The 20,042-nt window shown below is 47.5% G+C and overlaps 1 long non-coding RNA gene across 4 annotated transcripts in view; it reads right to left on the bottom strand.

Moving 5' to 3' along the window:
* Positions 1–3,707: 3,707 nt before the first annotated feature.
* LOC123650031 overlaps positions 3,708–20,042 on the bottom strand; it is a 34,404-nt gene continuing 18,069 nt past the window's right edge. For 3 of the 4 annotated variants that reach the window (XR_006739231.1, XR_006739229.1, XR_006739230.1), the window contains 2 exons: positions 15,726–15,810; positions 3,708–4,264 (listed from right to left, as the gene is read on the bottom strand). This is a non-coding gene — a long non-coding RNA (uncharacterized LOC123650031). The remainder of the gene's footprint in view (positions 4,265–15,725; positions 15,811–20,042) is intronic. The other variant, XR_006739232.1, reaches the window with a different exon arrangement.

Here is a 20,042-nt window from a genome sequence, read left to right as displayed (position 1 = left end):
CCTGACCCTTCCACGGTCGCGACCGCCTCGTGTGGTCTGACTCTGAGTCGTCACGTGGAGTCACCTGCCCTCCCCCTGGGCGAGCAAATCACTGGCCTTTCAGTCGAGCCCATCGTGGAGCAGGGGCCCGTGGGGTCCAAGAGGACTGGAGCCACTTGAAGGGCTGGGCAGCCGCGTCTCATGCGCAGGACGCTCTGCGTTCATGCAGAACCCTCCACCTTGCTCCGTCTGCCTGCGGTGGCCCCTGCTGTCTGCTGCCTCCCCGCCCTCTGCCTCCTCCCTCTCACGCTACCTGCCCAGTGCTCCAATTCTCCACCACCTGCTGGGGCACAAACGTGGCTCTGTGGAACCGTGACATGCCTTCCGGAAGGCACAAGACACTCATCTGGGAGGAGCCTCTGGATCTTGATTCAAACAGTAGCTAATGCTGGGACTTGAGTCCAAAGAATGAAGAGAACAGGACTGTTCTTTGCTTGGGCTCTGCTTATGGGTAGGGTTCTGCCTGTGGTTTCAACTCGGAGCAAGTGTCCCCCATACAACTCTCGAGAGACCCTCCACACATAGGTGCTTTGTCATGGCTGTCACCACTACAGTTTCATATGTACTGATGGCAACATACCTACTTTTAAAAAATTTCTCACTTTTTTTGACTTAAGCACATTTGCTGGTTCTGTATTTTATGACACACTGTGACCCCATCCATGCTATGTCATGTTCTGGACAGCAGAGGGGTGGCCTGTGCCAAGCACAATGACTCTAGTGTTGGGATTCCCATTGGGCCCCAAAACCGCGAGTCCAGGAGGCCAAGGGGAACCATTGCAGGAATACATGGGGCACCTCGGCGCTTCTCCCCTGCTCAGTCTGTCACGCCAGGGCCAGCGGCTACCTGTACACCTATGCTGCGGCCATTAATATCAACATAAAAGGCATTTGTCGACATACTGCCTCAAATCACTGCTCATAGTGCACACACCACACTTTGGGGCTCACTGGCCTACACTAATGAGTGTATAATTCACCAATTGGACTTCCTTCTCCCACTAATTTTGTAATTTAATTTTTAAAAAATCAAATTTCCTTGATATGATCCATCCTTTATATACCTAAGGGAGAGTCATTACTGCTTTAAATTAAATATAATTTTGAAATGTGCCACCTGGACGTCACTGTCCCTTGAGCCATTTAAGCTGTATTCTCCTGGAAACAACGTTGACATTTTAGCTGAACACAAGTGTCTTTTTTTTCCAACTGTAAATGAGCATTTTATGTCCTCCAAAAATCAAACGATATTTTTACCGTTATGATTTTATTATGCTTCTTTATAGGGTCGTTTGCTTTTGTGAAGTTAAAGAAAGCAGTGAAGTGGAAACCAGTAACAAATAGGGCATATTGAAATCGGGCTCCTTGGTTTAAATTTTCCATTCATTTAATTGAGGAGAAAAGTGTGTGTTTGTTTGGGTATCTAATTATTGAGAAAGGAGAGGTTCATTTGTCTAAGTTAATATCCCTTAACCAAGTTAAAAATTAGCATACATCTCTTTAATTACACCTTGGAGTGACAGCACCATGCATCAGCCACGCGCACAGGCCCATTTACCGCGGTTCCCAGCGCCTGATCCCAGACAGGGATGGGGGAGTGTCCTGACCACCTGCTCCCCCAGGCTGCCTGTTGCTGGAGGGACATGTGGCCCTGGGGAACCCCCAGCCAAACCTGCCCCATCACCCCTTGCAGCTCCATGCCCATGAGTGGCCAGCTTCCCTCGGCATGCTGGGCTCTTCAGCTTTCTGGTGGCCGCAGGAGGCTCCAAGCGTGGTTTGTGAGTCAGGCCCCGCCCCTGCCCCTCCTCTGCCCGGGCAGTGTGGACGCCGGCTACCCAGTTAGGCGTTGGCTAATCCCACGGGCTCCTGACGCCCCACCCTCAACACTCACGTCCACAGCCTCCCCTTTCTCCTAATTACACGTTCAAAGACAGCCAGGTTGTTGGCTCCATCAGGGCAGGAATGAATGAAGGAACGAACAAATGAATGGCAAATTAGCAAACCCTTGTGAGCTCTCCCCTGTGGCAGCACAGGGCCAGTATTTGATCTCAGCGGCTGAGCCTTAACTGGCCACACGGAACCCCCATGGACCCCACGAATGCTCCCCTTGGAGGCTGAGAGGCGTCTCTCCTGCTGTAGGAGGACGCCTTAATTTCTAAGCACATCATTCTGGAGGTTTCATTCATTCACTCACTTCTTATTATTGCCCAAAACAAATAGCTTAAATGTCCACAATGGAGAAATGGTTGAGGAAATAATAGAATTGCAATGCGCTAAGTTGCTATTTAAAATGATGTTTATACAGAGCTTATAGTAACATGAGAAATTGCATATCATATAATATTAACAGGAAGCAAAATAGTCTGTGCCATACAGTATTATATGAAGGCTATAACGGCAAATGCATTTTTTTAAAACTCAGAGAATTCTAATATAATACAAGAAAGAAATGGCAAGAACGCTGCTTGTTTCTGGGTGATGAGTTTAGGAGGCTTGTCTTTTCCTTCTGTTCCTCTGTGTGTATCAGATTCTCCACAGTAAGCATTTATTACTCTTGTAATATAGAGAGATCATAATGCTTTCTTTTTTTCTTAAGAGACGAGGATCTATAGTCACCTCTACTTCCACAGCCAGCTTAAAATTGCAATATTCCGATTGTCCCAGGGGGCCTGCTGGTGACATCTGTGTCCTGGAGGCTTTCCCCTTCCTGGGGGGCTGTGGGTCTGCATGACAGACTGGCTGGAGCCCCAAGCCCCACTGCAGCCACCCTCCTTCCAACCCACACGCATGACTGAGTGTGGGGACCGAGTTCCCAGGTAACCTGGGTCCCCAAGGAACCTGCAAGAGCTCGCGTCTCCGTCTTTCCTGTTAATTATTCAGTCCATACGCCCGACTGCCGCCCATGTTTCACTTCCAAGGTGTTTGGAAATCAATGATTAATTTATATATGGCCGTCTTAGAAAGTTACGTGCTATTTTCCATCTATTAAAATGCAACTTGAGTTTAAGCCATGCCTGACGCTGGGATCCGGCTCTGGCTGGGGGTCCCAGGATGGAGTGTCCAACGGGAGAGGGCAGAGAGGGTCTCCACCCCCACTCCTGTGGAGGGAAGACAGTTGGTCAGAAAGTCCTACATACTTGGCCCAGTCGCAAAGCCATGGCTGTCACAAGGGACCCTTCTGCACCCAGTGTGGTGGCTCTCACTTGGAAATTTTTCAGTGTACCATGGTGTGACTTCATTTCAGGAACTGTAGTAAACAGCAATAATTGTATGTGTGAATGTGTACATAAAAAGGATTTTTCAAGATCCTATTGGAGGTCCTCTGACAGCCAGAAACACCCAGTGACGTGTGGCTACTACCATTAATGCCCCCCTGCATCAGACCTGCTCATTATAAACGCAGGGAAGCCAGCATATATTCACATACTTCCTGTAATGTTTCATTTTTAAAGAAAAATCTTTAAAGTTTTAATAGGTTTTATTTAACAGCACATAAAACATTGCTGTCATGGGTACAAAATCCCTCTTTAAACAGCTTATTGAAACATTAGTCATTTGAGTTCATGAAGATATGATAAAAATTTTATCAAAATACCATTTAGTTAGAAAAGCACTGGAATGTATCTGCCCCAAAACTCCCAGTGTGCATTTCCTTTGATTTGTTGGTATTTCTGAAATCTAGCAACTACCTTGCTTTGACAAGTGGCCAGGCAGATGGTACTCTCAACCTGGTCCCCGCATCTCTCTCCCTAAATCCTGCCCAGCCCACAAACTTGGCTCCAGGTCATCTCCCCCCACGCTCCAGACAGAAGCAGGTGCTGTGTTCTCTGAACATGTTTGTTCTCCGTCTTCTTCTCCAAATGTCTGATTCTCCCGAGGTAGGATGTGTGCACGTACCACCACATCATCGCCCCTTCTACTAGCGGGGCACGGCGGGGCAAGGAGCGCCACTCTCGTTGGCCATCCCACTGCCAATTTCTGAAAAGAGGAGAGGAAGGGAAGCATCAGAGTTCAGAAAATAGGCAGTGATACCATCAGGCTGGAGCATTAAATGAAGGCGGGAGAGCGTGTGAGGTCTTCCCAGAAAGGCAGCATGGGGTCGGTTTTTGAGGGGTTCCTTGAATGCAACACCAAAGCATTTGTGCTCCTTCTGTGGGTAACAGGGAGCCAATGATGGTTTCCAAGAAGAGCAGGGAGGTGATCAGAGCTTCAGTCCTGGAAGATCCTGCAGTAGAGATTAGAACTAGAATTAGAACCTCACCCCTTTAGCTGGAAGTCAAGTCGCCCCATTGTAGACCCCCTCCTCATTTCTTCGACTCTTTCTGCTTATGGAGACTCCTTTGTCCATTGTGGCACTGCGTCTCACACTTCCGCTGGTCTCTCGGCTCCCTGCAGGCAGGGTCTGTGCCTGACGTACCCCGCCCATTAGTACCTGGGGCAGCAATCAGTGCTACCTTTGTTGCCCGTCTTTTTCCTTATTTCAAAAAAGATGCAAGAGGCCGGGCACGGTGGCTCACGCCTGTAATCCCAGCACTCTGGGAGGCCGAGGCGGGTGGATCGCTCGAGGTCAGGAGTTCGAGACCAGCCTGAGCAAGGTGAGACCCTGCTTCTACTAAAAATAGAAAGAAATTATCTGGCCAACTAATATATATATATAGAAAAAATTAGTCAGGCATGGTGGCACATGCCTGTAGTCCCAGCTACTCGGGAGGCTGAGGCAGGAGGATCGCTTAAGCCCAGGAGTTTGAGGCTGCAGTGAGCTAGGCTGACGCCACGGCACTCACTCTAGCCGGGCAACAGAGCGAGACTCTGTCTCAAAAAAAAAAAAGAAAAAAAGATGCAGGGCACGTTGCTGGTGGTGATGAAATTAATGAATGCATGGATAAATGAATAACTGAAGGAACGAACACATGCTCGAGGGAACGCCAGCAAGCATTACTCCTCTGTTTCTCCTGCAGCCCGCGGGGGCCAGAGCTGGCCAGAGCCTGGGACATGTAGGGGAGAGAGGGCATCGTAGGCCCAGTGAGATGGGCATTTCTGGACCACTGGGACTGAGTGTCCCCTTCTAAAATAGAATGTGCCCACGTGTCACTGGGCACCAAGTGAGCCTGTCCTACTCACCCAGGTGGTAGCTGTTTTCGCTGCCCCCTTGAGACCCTCTCCATCCTTCTCTAAGGGCAGAGACCCTTCTCTAACACTAGCTTATGTGAAGATCATCAGAGCCAAAGGCTGGCGTCTCAGTCATGTCAAACCTCCCTGGATCGCGCATCTGAGAGCCACATTCCTTTGGAAAAATCACTCATTGCTTAGGCTGCTTAAACCAGGGTCCACTGGAGTACACTGCGCTGAATCTTTTCCAGCTATGCCTTCAAACATGACTCTATCCCATGTCCAATACGTGGGAGGGATAGTGGGAGGTCATGTTTTTCTACTCACTGTACTTATTCTAGGTGAACCAAACCCCTCGAATGAGAGAGCGCTTTTTAAAATTCCACCTCCATACAAATATTTTTGAAGAAACTGGGCTGAGATGAAATACAATGTGTATTAGAAAGATAAGTAGGTACTAGGTCTCCAAGTTATGTATATTTTTACAAATAGCCTGTACCTGAAAGATCTTTATTTATGGTACTGAAAACCAAACTGTTTGGAGAGCTATAATAACTTTAACTACAGTGTAAAGGAAGGTAATATGTAGCATAATTTGCCTGCCATTATGTTATTTGTACTATATAGATACAAAATTTCAGAATCAGATATTTGATTGTAAATCATTACAGTTCTAAAAACGTGATGGAACTTTTCCTAAATATATAAAAAATGGAACAGCTTGTGAGCATATATAATTGAAAACAAAGTTTTTGAGGCAGTAGATATCTACAAATATCAACAGAAATAAAAAAATTAAAACTATGTCAAATTTCTTACTATGTATATTATACTCAGGAAGAAGCTCTGCTATGTGTATCTGTTCATGTAGTGGGTGGTACTGAGACCACCTGAAGATGGGTAAAATTAGTTGATGGGAAGGTCTATGGGGTTTGAGACTGATGGGGCCGCCATGTACAGCCATGCAGGATGTGCACTGAACAACTATAGGGGATGCCTTTCTTGTAGAGAATGATGGGAAGGCAGCTGTTGAAGTTGCACAGTGCCCAGCTCTAAGGAGTTCTTCATGAGCTTTTACCTTGAGGGAGAAGCAGTCTGCCTGTATGTCCCCCAAGAACACAGCCAAGAATGAAAACAAACAATCAAAATCACCTTCAATTCATTCATTCATTCTTTCGCTTACTCAACTCTTAAAGTTTTGAATTCCCCTACAGAACTCTCATAGGTGCTGCCCAGAGATTCCTGCATCCAGTGAGAGAACAGGACTTGTCGGTCTGCTATTACGGGCATCTGGGATTTCACCCACAAGCCAGGAGGTGCTTCTTGTCCCTCATTCCTGGTCCTGGGCACAGCTTTCTTTGACTTCAGGGTGTGTGGGTGGGAACCTTGTCACTCCTAACAACAAGGAGGGTTATTTTATTTGTAGTTTTTGCCAATTTTGGATTAACATTTGAGAAAAGGCTCTACCACATCCTCCCCTGTCATAAGTAATGGATTTCTAACTCTAACCAGCAGAACATTAAATGGTTTCTCAAGAGCTGCCCATGCTAATAACCTAGAACGGCTCCATAAAATATGCTCCTATTTTAGGCCCAACAAAAGCAATTCAATTACAACAAATGATTTAGAACCGACAAAAACTATCTTGCAAATAAAACAGAAACAAATAAGCCACAAATCAACATTTGTTATTGCTTTTAAAAATGCCCACTGGGTGGGCACAGACTCTGGGGCTACCAGCCGTCATAGCACAAAGCCTTGAGGGTCGCCCCACGCTGGAGCTGGGTTAGGGTAGCACTGCACATGTCTTTGCTGATTCTTTCCTGCCTAACCAGTATTTGATTCACAGCACCCATCGAATAATTGCAAGAACTTGAGTCTCTTCCAGAGAAAAGCAGCTCAGGTAATTTAGAAGTTAGAAAACATAAACTAAGAGAAAAATTTGATGGAATTAGGACTATCTTACCCAGAGAAGAAAATGATGCTTCACTAATTCCAGCAAGTTTATTAAAAGCTGTGTTACACAGGACACTGACCCTCTGGTCTCCCTTTCTTGAGCACGGAGAGGAAATTATTTTCAGTTGCATCAAGAAGGATTTAGCTTGGAAAATAAGGAAGAGTTTCCAGATGCTTAAGGTTATTCAATTCTGACTGCTAGCAGAGGTTACAGCACGTTTTGGAGAAAATTCAGGAACAGCTACTGGTCCATCCAGGCTGTTTCAGGAACAGTCTGAGCAGGAAGTGGGATGAGTGAAATTATTTCTTTGAAATGGCCCCCAGCTCTATTTGTCATACTAAGTACATATCTCTAGACTTCCAAACATTCTCATTGTCTACCTTCTATATACTCTTCCTAGAGGCAGAAAGGGGGAGTTGAAAAGGTGTAAACGTCCAAGCAAAGATCTGGTTCCAGCCTTGCCTGTGTTGAGGGTGAATCCTGATACCTGTAACATGTCCCGGGATCTCGAAGCCCCAGGTTCCTGTCTGGAGCCAACCGTCTCAGTGCAGGTAAACACCAATCAGCAGCTTGCTATTAACATGCACACTACCTGTGGGCTTCATTCCTCCAGCCTCCCTTCCCCTTCACCTGGGGACGGAATCTGCTTCCCTAGTTCCAGGAAGGGTGCATGGCCCAGGTCCGACAAGTCGTAATACTCTGTTCCTCTGTCTACCACGATCGGTCCACAAGTGGGTGTATAAACCAAGGCCGGCCAGTAAGAGCTCTTTCCCCAAAGTGTTCTTTCTACCTGAAGGTGTTGGGGAAGATCTGTGCTTCCTTTCTGGAGGCAAGTCTGTCGTCATGGCAGTCCAAGCCACCTGAAGCCATGCTCCCACTACCTGGAGAAAGTTGTGTGCATGTGACCCCGAGAACCTGCGAGAGGCTGGGAGGATAAATGCATTGAAAGAACTCTCGGGCCTTCCAGTCAGCCCTCCCACCGGCTCTTCTGCTGTTGCATACTCTTTGCTTTTGTAAGTAGAATATTGTATTCCTTTTTCATTTTTAAGCTAATTGGAGTTGAATTTCTATCATTTGCAACCAAAGGTCCTGATTAGTACGGAATAAGAGTGAGGTCCCAAGGATGCAGGTGTTGGAAGAGCCAAGAACACAATACAGGGCTAGGTGGTTCCGCAGTGGAGGATGACAGCGGTATCTGTTCACGCCCCAGAGCAAGGGAAGAGAAAAGGGACAGGAAGAGGAGGGGAAGAGAGAGCTGGGAAGATGGCAGAAGGTGGGGCGCTGCCCTGTGTGAGTCAGCACAGGGTCTCAGGACCAGCAACACAAAATGCGTGACTGCGGAGCGCTTGCTGCACATGGCGCAAACTGACTGTTGCCCATGGCCCGAACACTTCAGAAAAGTTCCGCTACGTGGAACTGGCTTATATTCATGGCAGCTGGAAGACGGATGATGAATCAAGAAGGGGCCTACGCAGCATTGGCGTTGGGCTCTCCACAGGTAGGGACAAGGAACAACCATGAGAGGCGGAGAGCATACGAACCGTGAGGCAGGAGAGCAGGTGCTGCGGTCTCGCTTCCTCATGAGCCACGGGCCGTCTGCAGAATTCTAAGGGAGGGGTTTTGATTTCCATGGGCCTGGAATGGGTACCTGAGTTACTGCTGGGTAGATATCATGGGACCTGGAGACCCCAAAAGATATCTGGATTACAGAGGAATAGGTCTTATCTTATGATGAGACAAGACATTAAAATGTGGACCAGATAACCTCCTCTGGTGTTACAATTTATTCTACTCTGAGAAAGGTCTGTGTTGGCAAGTAAACAAAATGTTTTCCTTTGGTGAAATGCTGTTGCACAGTGACCCAGGATCTAGACAGGACACCCATTAACAGCAGTTCAGCCAGGCCTTTCCCATTTTGCGTGGGGTGTTTTATAACCAGAGGATGCACAGCAACAGGAAAGGCTTTTCCCCAAGCCTTGTGGGAGCCGAGCAGGAGCCAGCATCAGGCAGGGATGGTGAACAGAACAGCACCAGTAGAACAAACACAATTATGGCACCTAAATTATGGAATGGAAGGAAGCAGCTTCCAGAATGAAATTGATCTAGACTAGAATTACCAAGTGCTCTGTTTTAGGGAAGCAGATACCTTTTTAACATGCTAAGCTTATTACAAAACTCCTTCACCGTTACATTTTAACAAAGAAGATTTAATGTGAGAGGAGCTAAACTTCCATTAAGTCTTCCAAACACACCCGATTCATATTTACTAATAATGATGATTTCCAAAAGCTCATTCCTACAATCAAGAGCAGGCGGCACAGCGGGCAGAAGGCTGTGCACGGAGCAATCTCCAGGAATAATTGCCTGTCTGCGTGGCTTCTTAAAGAGAAACAGCGAGCTTACCAGATGATGCTTTGGTTTGCTGTTTAACTTGAAGACAGAAAGCAGAAAACTGGGCTTGAGGAAAATGCTTTTAGACTTTCAAGTTTACATGAAATTTGGGAGTCTTGTAACCCAAGATGTATTGCAATAGAATAAGAGAAATCTGAAAATTTGTACCAGACTTTTTTGTATGTTTATATCATGTGCCTTTTTCAAGGAAGAGGGTCCACAGGGGGTCTGTGATCTCCAAATATTTAAGAACCACTAAATAAACGTACTTTAACACTGTGCAGTGGAACTTTCTGTAGTGATGAAAATCTTTCATATCTGCATTGTCCAAGGTGGTAGCCATTAGCCACATGCGGTTACTGAGCACATGAAATGTGACTAGTGCAACTGACGGACTCAATTTTCTATTTTATTTCATTTTAATTCATTAAAGTTTAAATTTAAAAAGGCAAAACTATAGGGATAAGAACAGATGAGTGGTTGCCAGGGGTTAGGAGTTGAAAGAAGGTTGACTACAAAGAGTAGCCCAAAGGAATATTTTGGATTGATGGAATTTTTCTGCATCTCAATTGTGGCGGTGGTTACTTGACTATGCTTTTGTCAAAGTTCATGGAATGTACACCAAAAAGAGTGAATTTTCTAATCTGAAATTTTAAAACTAAAAAATTTTTTTGAGATGGGGTCTTGCTATATTACCCAGCCTGGTTTTGAACTCCTGGGCTCAAGCGATCCTCCTGCCTCAGCCTCCCAAGTAGCTGGGACTACAGGCGCGTGCCACCATGCCCAGCCAAAAACTAAATTTGAAAAGATTTAATTGGCTGCATGTGGCTAGTGGCTTTTGTATTGATGCACAGCTCAACACCATCACTTAGAAAGATCCACACTACGTGCACCAGCAGTGATTTGCCTGGACTTCCCTGACTATCAGATTCATTAGCAGACATTGTTCCCCAAACCAGCACTTCAATCAAGTGCAACACTGCCTCCATCCTCACAGGGCCTCTCCTCTCTGAGTCTGCGTCTCTGTGTCCAAATTTCCCTCTTCTTATAAGGGTCATTGGATTGGGGCCCACCCTAACCCAGTAGGACCTCATCTTAGCTTAATTACATCTGTAAGGACTCTATTTTGTTTTCTCAGGTTTTGGGGTTGGAACTTGAACATATCTTTTTGGGGGACCCAGGTCATCCATAAGAGACCTGGGTGATAACTGGGCAGAATCCCTTTCCCCAGGATGGAGCGTACAGACCAGGTGTGGCTTCTGACCATCTTTCACTTCATTTGTGCATGTGTGGCATGTGTATGTGTACGTGTGTGTGTGTGTGTGTGTTTTCCATTGTGATGTTTTTACTGTAATGTGAGTGTCCTGTTTGTGGCAAAGGAAGTGGGGCCCGGCCCGTGTCCGCCTTCACCGAGCCCTTAACATTCGGGAGAAACTTCCCTTCGTGAAGTGCAGGGCAGGCTACAGAGGCAGGCCTGTGGTGTCTCTCACGTCTGTGGCCTGTGAGTTTGTTGGCAGAACACTGTTACGTGGAAAAATGTATTGCAATAGAATAAGAGAAACTGAATTTGATTACTATTACAGGTAACACTGATGGAGTTACTTAACATTTCTGTCAATGCAATGCCTCCTTCGTAGAGCTGTTTTGACCATTAAATAATATACATATGGAGCACTTAGTAGCTAATTGATACGTATTACTTCCTAAATTCTTCTCTTTTTGATGATTTTCCTTTCATTTTCCCACATATGTAGGGGACTTATAATACGAAATGACTTCTATTTAATATAAAAATGCAGACAAGCAAGAAGAGTAAGTTAAAATATCTGTAATTCTCTCACCCAAAGATAATTATTATTTAAGTTTTGGTGTATTTCCTTAGTCTTTTTAAATGCATATATTTACACACACTATTTCTGCAAAATTGGTTTCATTCTGTACATATTTGTTTTATAACCGCTTTCACTTAACAAGATAGCACACTTTCATATTTAATTAAATGGTCTTCTACAGCACAGTGTATAGTGGCTGCAGTGTAATCTATCACAGATATAACATCATTTTTTCAATTAGAACCCTCGTGTTTGCCATTTTACCTGTTCCCAATTTTTTACTATTTTAAACAATATTGTGAGAAACATTCTCACTGATAAAACTTTGTGCAGCTCTCTGATTATTCCTTTTGGAAAAGTTATAGGAAGTGGAGTTTCTTAAATCTACCTTCTGAATGACTGTTTTATAACTTCACTTTCTCTCCTTCCTTCCTCCTCTTCACCTCAGTTGATAATCTTCCCTCTTTATGCCACAGAGAGAACAGAAGCTGCCAGAAGAGAACTTCCTTATTCCCTTTGACCAACTCACTCCAAAGCCCTCTCCTCCGGACCCACATGTTATCTGGTCTCCCCCCTTGGCCAAGCGAAGCCCAATGCCTCCCCCTGGGTACCAGGTCCCCACCTCTCTCACCTACTCCAGGAGGTGGTTCCTGGAGTCCCCCCTTTTCTCTCCCGTGTCCTCACTGCACCATGCAAACATGCGGATTTATCTCCTAGGTTAGTTTCCTATAGCTGCTATAACCAACTACCACAAACTTAGTGGCTTAAAACAAGAAAACAAACAACATTTATTACCTTACAGTTCTGGAGGTCAGAAATCCAAAATAACTGTTCTGGGGTGAAATCAGGGTGTCAGAAGGTTGCATCATTCTGGGGGCTCTAGAGAAGAATCCATTTTCTGGGCACTTCAGCTTCTACAAGATGCCTATATTCCTTAGCTTTGAATACGTTTCCCTCGGCTCATGGTTCCATCTTCAAAGCCAACAGTGGATCATCGCCCGACCTCTCTCTGCCTCTGACCTCCCTGCCTCTCTTGTAAGGACTCTTGTGATTGCATCGGGCCCACCGGGATGCCCAGGGCAGCACCCCCACCCCGAGACCTGGCCGCAATCCCGTCTGCAGTGGCCCGTTTGCCGTGTCAGGCAGAGTACTTGCAGGCCCTGGGGATTTGGATGTGAACATTTTGGGGGGCCGTTATTCTGCCAACCACAGCCCCCCTCTTTTCTCTCTGCACCCTCTCCAGGGTTGGACCTTTGTCCCCGCAGTACCCTGAGCTTGCTGAGGTCACCCGTGATCTCCATGGTGCCACACCCAACAGGCAAATCTCCATCCTGCTCTGACCCAACGTCTGCTCCAGGGATCAGCTGGTCATTACCTGCTTCAGGAAAGTCTTTCTTTAGCTTTTGGGGTGCCAGGATCCCCTGGCTTCCCTTTACTCATTGGCTGTTCCTTCTCAGTCTCTCTGACTAAACCCTCCCCTTCTTCTTGGCCACTAAACGTGTGCCTCAGGACAGACTTCTCCATCTGCATGACACCTGGCTGGCCTCATCTGCTTCTATGGCATGAAATATCTACGGAGCACACCCAAATCCATGCTCTCCCACCCTCTCCTCTGAGCTCCCAGGCTTGGGGGTACAATTGCCCACTTGACACCTGTCCTTGTATTCTAATAGGCCTCTCTGATTTAACATCTCCACACTGAAGTCAAGTCCTGCTCAGCGTGGTGTTCTGGCCTCAGTAAAGGATATAGCACACCTGATGGATATTCAGGCAAAAGGCATCGATTCCTCTCGACTCTGTTCTCAAAACCCAATGTCCGCTCCATCAGCAAGTCCTGAAGGTGCTGCCTTCAACACAAATCTCTAGAGTGACCCCTTCTGCCACTGTGGCACACCTCCCAGCATCCCCTCTTTCCTGGGTTACTGCAGGTACCTCCAGGTTACCTGCATTATGGCCTCCCTGCTTCTAGGCTGTCCTACTGTCTGGTTCCCATGCAGAAGCTAGAATGATCTTTAACCTTTTAAATCAGATCATGTCATTTCTGTGCTCAAACCCCTCCCACAAGAGTGCAAGACCAGGACAGTAGTCCCTGGCCCCCAGGCATGTGACAGAGACTAAAGGACTTTGTGGGCAAACAATGAACGTGTAGAAGATTCAGTGCCTTAGTCCTGGTGGGGCACTGGAGTGCTGCTGGAAGTCAGCTGGAACACAGGTGGTGCCAGTCAGAGATTGGAATCAAGATTTAGGAAAGCTTCAGTGGCTGGGCCAGGCAGTGGCTCGGAGCCCTGGCTGCGCGTTAGAAGCAGCCCAAGAAATTGACAATACTGATGCCTGGGCCCTCCCCAGATTACATAAATCTGAACCTCTTTCTGGGCATCAGCACATTTTAAAGCTTTCCAAGCCAGGGGTGGTGGTGCTTGAGCTCAGGAGTTTGAGGTTGCACTGTGCTACAATTGCACCTGTAAATAGCCACATACCCCAGCCTGGGCAACGTAGTGAGACCCTGTCTTTAAAAAATACCCTTGCCACATGATTCTATTTTGAGAACTGAAAACATGGGAGTGTGTGGTTGAGGTAAGAAGGAAGGAAGACCCCTGGATGTGAGAGGGTGAAGCAGCGGAGAGGCCAAGGTGTCAGAAGGTCATTTACGTGGACTCTGAAGGTGCCAAGGAGCTGCAGGGCAGAGAAATACAGTTCTAATTACAGATCCTTTGGGGGGCTGATCTCCCAGGCATTTTGTAGACATAAGGCGGGCAGGCTGCGATGGTAGCTGGGAGTGTGGCCTTACTAGGGGCACACGGGCCTCGTAGAGTCTCTCTCAGATTCTTCCGTGGGCCATGCTGTGGCCTAGGAGCAGGTGATCTAAATCGAATCACCCTGAGGCCTCTTTATGTCTGTGTTAGGCGGAATAATGCCCCCTCCCCACCTGAAGATGTCCACATCCTATTAAGGTTGTAGATTAAATCAAGGTTGCTAATTAGTTGACTTTAAAAACAGGGAGATTATCTGGGGGCCCAGTGTAATCACAAGCGTACTCAGGTGAATACTGTCCCCCGAGAATGCATGTGCATCGAAACCTCAGAATGTGGCCTTACGTAGAAACTGGGCCTTTGCAGATATAATTAATTAAATGCATTAAAGTGGCCCTGATCCAATGACTGCTATCCTTATGGGAAGAAAAGCAGAGGAGACATGGACACTTGCAGGCAGAATGCCCCATGACAACAGAGCAGAGTGGATTTAGGCTGCCACATGCCAAGGGCCGCCTAGGATTCTCCCTCAGAGCCCCCAGTAGGAGCCAACCCTGCTGACACCTTGCGTCAGAATTCCAGCTTCCAGAGTTGTGAGAGAATAAATTCCTTTTAAGCCACTCGGTTTGTGGTGCTTTGCTCTGTCCGCCGCAGGAAACTAATACAGGTGTTACGTGTGGAAGGAGGAGGCAGGAGAGCCACGGTCAGCGTGGAGTGACTGAGCAAGACTCGGCTGACCATGGCTGGCTCTAGCTTTGAGAATGGGGGTGGGGGGGGATCGTGCCAAGAGCCGAGAAACGCAGGTCGATTCTGCAACTGGGAAACCGGGAAAGGCAAGAACGCAGAATCCCCCCCAGAACCTCCAGAAGGAACGAAACCTTCCTACACTTCGATTTCGGCCTGCTGAGACCCATTTTGGGTTTCTGTCTTCTGGAACTATAAGATAATAAATTTGTATTGTTTTAAGCCACCACATTTGTGGTAATTTGTTATAGCAGCAATAGAAAACTCATGTCACATCAAAACATTTTTACCTTAGTCTATCAATTTTTGGTTTTCACTTGGCTATTTTTGAATATAGAATAATTTAAATTATTTTTACAAAGCCAACTCTCTCATATTTTCCGTTATGTTTTTATCCTTGTCTATTATACTCAGAGCTCCTCTCCATGGAGACTGGATAAATACTTCCTGTATTTTCTTTGTTTATCCTGATTTCAGTTTTTACATTTAATTGTATAATCCAGTAGCCCTTAGCATTTATTTCTGGCTGCAGACACTTTGTGAATCTGGTGAAAGCTGTAGGCGTCTCACCTAAAGCACACAGACATATACACGTGAACATCTGCACACTAATATTTTTGAGGAGAGGAGGATGCCAAATCGAGTGGATCTCACTAAAGGAGGGAGAAATTTTTCCTGCTGGAGAGCAGGTGTGATCGTGGTCTGCAGGGTAGAGGTGGGGCTTCGGAGAGGAAACTTGCAGGATGGAAAGCACTTCTGGTGGCCACAGGTGGGAGGGCGTCCCCAAGAAGAGAAAGGATGAGCAAAGACGTTGGGGCCTGAGGAAGATCAGGAACTTCGGAGAAAAGAGCTCCGGAAGATTATAAGGATTGAGGTAGATGCCTGAGCGGCAGAGGAGATTACCTTATGCAATGAGGTGCTAAAGGAATAGTAACATCTTACTCGGAGTGCTTCCTTGTTTAAGTTCTATGTGGATACGTGCAGTGACCTGCAGAGAAAAATGGGGAGGTATTATTTCTATTAATAAAAACCCTTTTAACAGCTGATGATTCAGACCAAGGCACAGACAGAGGTTAAGCAATTTGTCTAAGGCCAATGATTTGTAGAATTACATTCCTGCAGGGTAACAAGGGAGAGTAGCTGCATATTTAACACTAACGTTGATAGAATTTATAAGTGCACAGACTTTTGGGGAGCTTTCAGGATTCTTAAAAGTGATCCATATCATTCATGTAACAAATAAAAGCACTGAGATTCAGAAGGGGTAAGTAACTGAGCAGAGATCACCAAGCTATTAGAGCTAGACTCAGTCTCAATTCTCGGGAATTCTTACGGCTGTGAAAGGCACGTTATCCTGAGCAGCTATGGCAAAGTTTTGCGGGCGACATAGTAGAACTTGGTGTTGAATCATGCTTTGGGTTCAGACTAGGCTTAATAAGTAGCCCGACAGACAGCAGGCGTGGCTGGGTCTCTACGATGATGAGCAGGAGCTGTATAGATTGTTTACTTTTCTGTGCTCCACTGGGCCCCAGGAAAATTTTAATATGGTTCATTCCTGAGAGATACAGCATCTAATTACAACCTTCACATGATGATGTCTTCTGGCTTAGGGCCCTCTCCACGGCACACGCCTGTCATGATCCCAGCTCTACCTGTCGCTGTGGACTCTGTGCCACCTGCCTCAGCCTCAGCAGCACAGCACCCCACGCCATGCCCAGGCCCCCACGTCATCATGACCCAGGGCCTTTGCACAGGCTGTGTGTTCCCTAGTCCCTGCCTTCTTCTGCTTTGCCAGTGAAATCCTACTTCTTTAAGACTCATCTTTTAAAAGCCCATCTTTTGCACCCATGTTCACAGCAGTAATCCACAATCGCCACAGCAGCCAAGACGAAGAAACAACCCAGTGTCCATCGACAGATGAGTGAGTAAAACGTGGTACGGCCACATTACTCAGCGTAGAAAGGGAGGGAATCCTGACACCTGCTGTAACACGGATGAACCTCGGAGATGTGATGCAAAGTGAAATAAGCCGGCCACAAAAGGACAAATGCCATGGGACATATGGGGCACCTAGAGTCGACAGATTCACAAAGATGAAAGTAGAATGGTGGTTTCCAAGGGCTAGGGGAGGGGAGAGGCTGCTTAATGGGTATAGAGCTGTAGTTTTGGAAGATGAAAAGTTCTAGAGATTGACTACACAGCAATGTGCACTTAACCAAACTGTGCATTTAAAAATGGTTAAAATAGTTATGTGTATTTTACCAAAATTTTTTAAACTATTTAAAAAAAAAACCCTATCCTCTTCAAAGGCTCTCGAGTCCCCCTGGGGAGTGAGCCACACCCCCTTCTGGTGTCCACCTGCAGCCCTCTGCACACGCTGACCACTGTCACCAGGTACCTGCATGCTCAGGGGCTTCCTGCTGCAGCAAACGTCGGGCCTCCCGAGGGGGGCGTGGCCTGACTCCTACTGGCCTCTGCAGCTGCAGCCCTGACACAGGCCTGGTGCACTGCAGGGCTCTGCACGTCTCTGCTTATCAGCAAGGACTCTACGGAGGGTGTCACCACGAGGCGTCAAGCCTTCCCCGGCTCTTTGCTATGATCACAGGCCCGTGGAGACTCCACCTGACTCCTCGACGATTGACAAGTCATTTATAAAGAATTGGCTTGACAGATTGAACACTTTCCCCTTGAGAAATGGAGATAAATACAAACATATTGAGCATCCTGAAGCAACCTCATGATTTACAGAGACATTAACGAGAGCCGACCCTGCCCAGCTCGACTTCGCTCTGTCGGCGTCTCACCTACCTCCCCGGGCTTCCTCCCCTTGTCGGGATCTGCCATCCACAAGCCTATAAATATTGCGCTACCATATGACCGGGCGTCAGGGATGCCAGCCGCCGTGATGAAAGTGTCCATCCAAGACGCTTGGGGGAGCAGCACGGTGGCGGATGGACTGAAGGCAGGACGGCGAGTGTTAATTACGCGGCTGGTGTTTGGGATGCAGGAGCAGGTGCAGCCTGGAAGGGCAGGAGGGTCAGGGAGGCCGAGAGCTACCGAGGCCGGGCCCTGTCCCTGGGCCTCTCCTCCTCCTCCCGAGGCCCTGCGGCTGTTCACTGTTCTCAGTGCTTGTGCTCTGGGCCTGCTGTTGAGAATGGCATTGAGTCTCAGCCCAAGTCCCGGCGCATCGTCATAGGTCCCAGCCCCACGCCACCTCCTCTCAGCCCCACGGTCAACCACCTGGCCTTGGCTTGGCTCGTGAAGAGGAACTGGCTTGAGGGGCCAGTGCCCCAAGGAGGGGAGAGCAGTAACCCAGAGATGCGTGAGGAACTGGGGGAAGGGTTTGGAGTTAAATGTAAATGAGAATCTCAGAGCTAAGGTTACCCAAAAGGTCTAGCAGGATTTATAGGAAACCCCCAGAGGGAGATGAGACTTTGAAAGTGGTCTGAAAGCAAAACAGCAACACAAGCACATAACGAAATGGCCTCACTGATAATAATAACAATTGATAACTTACATTGACTGAGCACTTATTCAATGTCAGGAACTGTGCTAAGCACTTTTTTTATTATTTATTTATTTGTTTATTTTTGAGACAGAGTCTCGGCTAGAGTGCCGTGGCATCAGCCTAGCTCACAGCAACCTCAAACTCCAAGGCTCAAGCAATCCTCCTGCCACAGCCTCCTGAGTAGCTGGGACTACAGGTGCACACCACCATGCCCAACTAATTTTTTCTATTTTTAGTAGAGGCGGGGTCTCATTCTTGTTCAGGCTGGTCTTAAACTCCTGACCTCAAGCGATCCTCCTGCCTCGGCCTCTCAGAGTGCTAGGATTATAGGCATGAGCCACAGTGCTCATCCTTTGTTTATTTTTTAGAGACAGGGTCTCGCCATGTTGTCCAGGTTGGGCCATAACTCGTGGGCTCAAGCAATCCTCCTGCCTCTCCCAAAGCACTGGGATTATAGGTATAAGTACTTTTAAGTGGACTGTCTCATTTGATCCTCCAATGACTCTATACAGTACATTCCATTATCTCCACTTTCCTATTAAAGACATTAACGCACGGAGAGGTCAGATGACCTGCTCAAGGACCTGTGTGATGTCAGAATAAGGACAAACGTGGGGAGGCTAGTTGGCAACCGTCATAAATCAAGATAAAGAGCTGCAACCCCGGTGCTGGGTCACTGTGGAAACACATGCTAGTCACCGCCAGGCACAGGCAGCCACGTGGTCATCACCAACAGGCAGACGGGCAGAAGCCAGAACTGAAACACCGTCTAGGCACTGAGCGCTCGCCATATCTGGACAAAGGGTGCGGGAGGGGCAGCTGGAGCAGGACGGGCCGGCTGCTCTACCCTCTGCCCCAGGCGACGGGTTCCAGCAGTGAGGCCGAGCCGGCTGCAGCCAGGATGCCCAGTGACACTGCGCAGCTGCTGCTACCAGCAAGGCAGACGCCTACCCAGGTCCACTCCCACACTCCAGAGAAACACGCAGAGGGTGTCCCGATCTCACAGTTCAGCCGTCCATGACCTTTGAGAAGGGAGAAGACAGTCCCTCGGCAAGAGTCCTCAACCTGCCACTTCTCAGGATCTGTAATGAAATTCACCTGAAAGTATAGGCTTAATTTTTAATAACCATTCAGTAGGACTAGCAATGAAAAAGGCAAAATGCATTATAAAGTAGATACTGGGGAAAATATACTCACTCAGATCATTTTAGCCCTAGATACGTGCCACGTGGGTGAAGCCCACACTGCAGTTAACACCCAGCACATATTGCAGGGGATCCCACTGCAGGCCAGGCCCTCTGCCAGGCACTGGGGTTTTAATGTCAGATGAGGTGTGGGCTCAGCCCTCAAGGTGGGCAATCTGCGACAAGACTGCAAGAAGTGCCATGGTGCCAATGCTCGTGGGGCCCTGCAGGAGCTCTGCGGAGGACTGCTGTACGGCAGGGGTGTGCCCAGGGGTCAGCCTCGAGGCTAGAACTGGAATGCAAGAAGCTACTTGGGGGGCTCAGGTGCCTGGTAGGAGAGTGGAGAAGTGAGACAGGAAGGAGAAACAGCCAGCGAAGGGCAAGTTACTACCCCATGGGATGCGGCAATATCCGGCTGGGATCTCTGGGAGCCAGTGTGGAACACCCGCCTCTGGGTCATCCGACTGGAGAACCAGAGGGTTGTGGTACTTATGTGCCAGCTCTCACCAGTCCCAGGCTCAGCCTACG

The sequence above is a fragment of the Lemur catta genome, chromosome 14, assembly GCF_020740605.2.
Source record: "Lemur catta isolate mLemCat1 chromosome 14, mLemCat1.pri, whole genome shotgun sequence".
NCBI classification, from domain to species: Eukaryota; Metazoa; Chordata; class Mammalia; order Primates; family Lemuridae; genus Lemur; species Lemur catta.
Note: the sequence above shows the minus strand (reverse complement) of the source record. Positions and strands in the feature narration are given on the sequence as shown.